The sequence below is a fragment of the Furipterus horrens genome, unplaced genomic scaffold (assembly GCF_987537825.1).
Source record: "Furipterus horrens unplaced genomic scaffold, mFurHor1.1.pri manual_scaffold_8, whole genome shotgun sequence".
Taxonomy (NCBI): domain Eukaryota; kingdom Metazoa; phylum Chordata; class Mammalia; order Chiroptera; family Furipteridae; genus Furipterus; species Furipterus horrens.
Window position 1 is genome coordinate 76,233,434 of NW_028327178.1, and position 6,000 is coordinate 76,239,433.

At 38.6% G+C, this 6,000-nt stretch overlaps 1 pseudogene; it reads right to left on the reverse strand.

Annotated features, from left to right (window-relative positions):
- Positions 1-5,733, reverse strand: part of LOC150003180 (tubulin alpha-1C chain pseudogene) — a 46,158-nt pseudogene extending 40,425 nt beyond the window's left edge.
- Between the last annotated feature and the right edge of the window lie 267 nt (positions 5,734-6,000).

Sequence of the window (6,000 nt, forward strand, 5' to 3'; positions counted from 1 at the left end):
TTTTTCCTTTTATAAATGCAAGTGCCCAGTAAACTCATTTAAATCAACTAAAAAGAAAACAAAAATTCAGCACTTTAAGAACATTATATAGTTTCCAAATCACTGTCATTAGATCAGATATATTTGTAATGGATCACTAAATGATGTTTGTTTTTAGTAGAAAAGAAGTTGATAACCCAGCCCTACCCTAAAGCTATAATTAAACAGACTTCTTGCTACCAAATAGGACTACCCACTAACACCAGCTCCACAACTACTAGTCAAATGCACCAATCCAAGGTACCTAGGTAATTTCTTCTCCCTATGATAGATAGATAGTAAAAGAAAAAAAAAAAAAGGCCCCAGGCTCTTTAACTTTGAGCATATCTAAATCTACATAAGCAAAAGAAAACAATTCTTTGACTTTTGGAAATTCACTCTAATGCGTTCCCCATCTGAATCAGAATGGGCCAGGATAGGTAGTAACAAACAACTTTCAAATATCAATGATATAAAATAAATGTATTATTTCTCGCTCATACTACTTGTCCATCTGAAGTGGGCAGGGGCTCTGCTCCGCTGTGTCTTCACTCAGAGACCTAGACCGAGCATCTGGGTTACTCTGACAAAAGGAAAGAATATTAGAAATTGCACACGATTACATCTTGCAGCTTCACTAGCCAAAGCAAATTATATAATCTTGGCTAATTCAAGTGGGCAGAGAAATGCAGCACCACGTGGGCAAATGAGGAGAACCACAAAATATGGGAATCACAATAATGCCTAAAATCAAGTATTTGGCTCATTGCTGCTCCCAGGTGCCTAGGTAACTTTTTTTGTAAGATAGAGAGATAGTAAAAATTTGCTTTGACTTCAAAGTAAAAAATGCCAGGGCTAGGTTCCTTTAGCCTCAGAATGCAGTAAGGGCCCAATCATAATTTGCTATCTTTCCCCCTCTCATGGCAACTAGCACGTTTCAAATGGTGGAGGCTATTTTGGTCTATGTCCCTGAGTGAAGATGAGGTGTGGCAAAATACTTATCCAATCAATAGTGGAACTACCACATGAATGAGAAATAACTTTTTTTGTTGTTGGTTTAAGTCCTGAGATTCTGGAATTGTTTGTTATCCTAGGCTAACATGGCCAATTCTGACTAAAAAAAAATCTCTTAGAAGACCACAGAAATTGATGACAGCCATATTTCCATCACTAAAGTCAGATGAAAAGTTTCATAATGAACAAGTTCCAAATAGAAGAGAAAATAAGTTCAAATTGTCCTTGATACTCATTATGTCTAGTTCTTCCCACGCTTTCATCTTTTCTTGTCTTTCCTTTTCTTCCCCTCCCTTCTTCCCTTCCTCCTCCCTTTTTTAAGCACTGAAAACCTTCTGAAAGCAGCGTGGTTAGACTGAGCCTTTGGAATCAGAGATGTCTCTAAAGACATGGAATCATTTTAACAAGCAGCTCATGAATGAGGGACTGAAAGTTCCAAGAACAAAGGTATTGCTCCTGAGACAAAATACTGCCATGGCACTTCTTACCTAAAAACCTGTCTATCTCGACTTTCTGAAGAAACAAGCAAATAAAATAGTGGTATCTTTAAATGATAATTTGCATTTTTTTTCTTGCCAACCCCTTGGACCCTGGGTTTTTCTAACTATAATAATTATCAAAAAGATGAACAATTTACCACTTCTGGCACTTTAAATATGTATACTATATTACTTAATCTTTTATATAATACAAGAAGTATTTTTATCCAATTCATAGATGAAAAAACTAAGATTAGAAGAGTTTAAATAATTTTGCCAAGACCTTCAGCCAATGAGCGGTTGAGCCAGTTTCAGCACAGGGTTTGGGTGGCATTAAAGCCCATAATGTTTCCTGTGCATCTTGCTGCCTCATTTTCAAACTCTAGGTTATATGACTGTGTTCACACTGGTTGCAAGATTTCAGCAAGGCTTCTGTTAAATGTGTGGTTGCAGAAAACTGAGGTTTAAAATGGAATATGAGAGAAGAGAGAAGCAAAGGTGCAAGTCTTCAAACTCTGCGTTGTGTAAGAGGCCCCTGGCCAATGCCACCCTGTCTCATGGGAGGGATCCTGTGAGTTATCCCACTGGCTGTCCATTCCCACTATAAAAGCTAACAGATATTGAATGTTTTCTGTATACGAGGTATGATTTAAGTCTTTTACATGATTTAACTCATTCAATCCTCACAGAAATCTTCTATGTTTCTATTATCTATGTTACAGGAAAGTTGAGGCACAGTGAAGAAAGCTATTTGCTGAAGATCACACAACAGAAATTTGAACAGTCTGGCTTCAGAATTTATGTACTTGACCATTCTCATATACTGACTCTCAGGAAACAAAACACAAAACAAAAACAAGCAAAATTAGGTGAAGCAATGCTGCCTTGTGTGGAAGGCAACTGCTGTTCTAAGTTCCCTCTTTCCCTTGGCTGTGCTCCTCCATTCATCCACAGGCCTTTCAGGTATGACGCATTATTTTAGGTTCTCTAGATACACTAATGAAGGAAACAGTTATGAGCGTTTGGAGAGAACATGTACTGCAGACCCCTCCTAATGATTTTGGTGAAGTCACTTAACTCAGATTTTCAGTTGCCTGATCACTTTAGTTAGGATGACATTCTTCTTTCCATAAAATAAGGGAAGATTGAAGAAACTTGCCTTCCTGGCTCCCTTCAGCTCCAAAATTCAGAAGCCTGGCCAGGTACAATTCATCACCTGCACAAGTACCAAAGCACTCCCCTCTCCCCCTTGTTACTGTGAGGCTTGGGCTGAAGTCATTTGGAGAAGGCTTTCTCTAACATCATCCCGTAATATGCAGAATTCAAATTCAGCAGAGTTTCATAGCATCTTGACTATGTTACTGGGCAAAGAAAGTAGATTTTATTTTAACTTATTAGGCATAAAGATAGATGAGAAAAGTACTTGTGTGAGCTAGTTCTTTAAAAGAATAGCTATTTATTAACCTTTTGTGACTTCTAATATAAGCACTAATAAACATCTTTAAAGGAACTTAAATAAGACTTGTTTATACTTTCTTGGTCTTTAGATTAAAGAACAATTCTTGCAGCAAAACAGAGAAGTGGGGCACACCTCTATCTTTGTTAATAAATAAGAAAGTGGTTTGTGTTTTCCATAGATCAGGTATAGAATCATATTCAATGCTCAGAGAACAGAATTTGTTTTAAAGACACAGAGAAGGGTAAAGTCTCGAATATATAAACTCACTGCTGATACTGGTGGCAGGTGAGTGATAAATTATCACAGTGAGTCATTACTCCAAGAGGGTTCTTGTAAACATTAACCAACAAAGAAGGAAGATTGGCTACTTGGAAAGACACACTAATGACTTAGAATGAAATATAAATCATTTCAAAGACCTGCATGGAGTCTGCAAGTTAAAAGAAATGAGAGGGAAAAAGAGAGGGAGGTGGCTGGAGGGGAATGAGCGAAATTGAGAGAAAGACAGAAACAAGCAAGAAGAGTGAGTTGCCAATGAAACCAAGGTTGAGTTCTAATCACAGCCAGGGGAGTGCTCAGACTGACAATGTCAAACAAGGTAGTTCAAGCAATAGGACTGGATGATATAAGGCTAGAAATTTCCCAACAAGCTTGATTTATCTTCCTTCGAGAAATATTTGGAGACTATAACTGGATAAACACTAAATTGAAATTTCCTTGTGAAGCAATAAAATAGACACTCTCAAGTGTCTATACCTCAATTATTTTCTTCTGAGTTTCAGAATGGAAAGAAAGAGTTCTGTGACTTCACAAAGTGACTGGTTGGGAACTAATGATATTACAGCCCATTTCATTCTGAAATAGGGCTCATTTATACTCTTCTTAAATGAAACACCATAGACATTAAGATAAAGTAGGAAAAGTTCTTTCATTATGACAAATTACAGGATGATTAGTTCATCCATTTTATTTCTGTGAAAGGAGAAAAAATAAATTATAACAATATTAAAGCATACTAAGTCCCACAGTTGACTTCCTGTAAGACAGTGTTTGCAACATTCTAGGACCTCCTTCCAATGTTAAGAAGCTACAAGTATGACTTACTTTTCCATTCTGTCCAAATCCTGAAAATGCAGGCCCTCAAAATTAAATCACTAAGAGTGACCTTACACGTAACGATTTTCAGGGACTCAGAAGCCCCCTTGCTCAAAATAATTTCACTGAAATTCATTTAAAAAGACTAGAGCCCTCACTGCTGTGGCTTAGTTGGTTGGAGCATTGCCCCATAATCAAAAGGTTGTGTGTTTGATCCCCAGTCTGAGCACATACGATCTCCCATCCAGGCATATACAGAAGGTGACCAATTGATGCTTCTCTCTCGCATCACATCAATATTTCACTCTCTCCCTTCCTCTCTCCCTTCCTCTACCTCTAAAAGCAATTTTTTAAAAAAGTCCTTGGATGAAGATGAAAAAACAAAAGGACTTACAGAGTTTAATTCTACAACTACAGATACTTCAGAAGTAGATGACAGGTCATTGGAGAAACCAGTTTTGAGAGAAAAAAGGGAAGATGAAGGCAGGAGAAATATTATGAGGGCATGAAAAAGATGGCTAGAAAGTGAGAACAAACATTGGTTATTTCATGATTTTACTTAGCACCATCTAGGACAGTGTTCTAACATGACTGGGCTCAGACCACTGAGGTACTTTCCTTGATTGCCAGGAGAAAATGACCTGATGTTGTCAAGAAAGCACCAAAGAGCAATACAAGATCAGAGGGTCTAAATCAGTACCTTCCTGTACTCCCAATGCTCTGTGCAAAACCTTGGTCACACTTGTCTCCTTCTTTTCTAATCTGAGCCCTCTTCTCTGTCATTACACCTTTTTTCACTCTATCTCCTACCTACTGACTCCCCATTCCGTCTTACACACACATATTTAGTCAGCTCACAACTTGTCAGTTCCACATCTACTGCATCTCGAATCCACCCAGTTTGCAGTTCTCTGCCTTCCCGCCTGTCTTAGGTGTTTCCTCCTTACTGATTCTTGGTGACAGTTGCATTAGCTTGCTCCCCAATCTGCCTGATTTCAAACATTGACCCCTCTCATTTCTCCAAATTGCTACAAGAATAATCGTTCTAAAGCAAATTGGTACGTTTTTCTCCCCATTCCTCAATGGCAGCCAAATTAAGCCTAAACTGCTTATCCTTGTCTGCTAGACTCACAAGCTTCTGAAGAAATCTAAGCTTCATATTTCCCTTCCTTTACCTCTATTTTTTTCCTTTTTTCCTTTACCTGGAATATTCTGCACCTCATCTCAGTCTCTTGAAATCTTAACTGTTTTTAAACATCAAATTGCAATGCCATCCACTTCAGAAAGCAGTCCCCAGTTCACCACTGGCTTTTCTCTCTCAACCTAAATAAATGTGATCTCTTTATTTTTGAGTCAGTTAGCTTTTGTTGTTGTTAATCTCTGTTACTGAATGTGGTGGAAGTTGTGGTACTCCACCCAAACCCTCCTTTAGGAATGAAGAATGTATCCCCTGGCAGCTGGCAGCTCTACCAGAAGACACTCTGAGCTGTCAGCTCCATTTGGGGATCACATCAACTTCTTCCAGCAGCTCCATCCAAGTACTGATCAACAAAGAGAAACAAAACCCTGACCCCTTTCAGCCCACCTTGAGCCAACTGTGGAGAGCAGCTCCTTGTGGGGTTGACTTGTTGAGAGTGCGTTGCAATTTAACGACTTCTCCTGCCCCATTGTGCTTTGCTGTGCCACTCTCTCCCCCACTCCTCTGCACAGGGAGCTTCTGATCCTAAGAGCACTTCCTAAAAAACATGCTGCATGCTCCAGCTAGGTATTCCCAATTGCAACATCACACTTAAACACGGTTAATTTTCCTTTCATTACAATTCTGTCTGTATTTTTCATGTTCCCCATCATACACTAGATTACAAACTCCTCAGATCATGGAGTGCATTTTCAAATCATACAATATATGTCTGCAGTGTTCAGCACAGTATATCA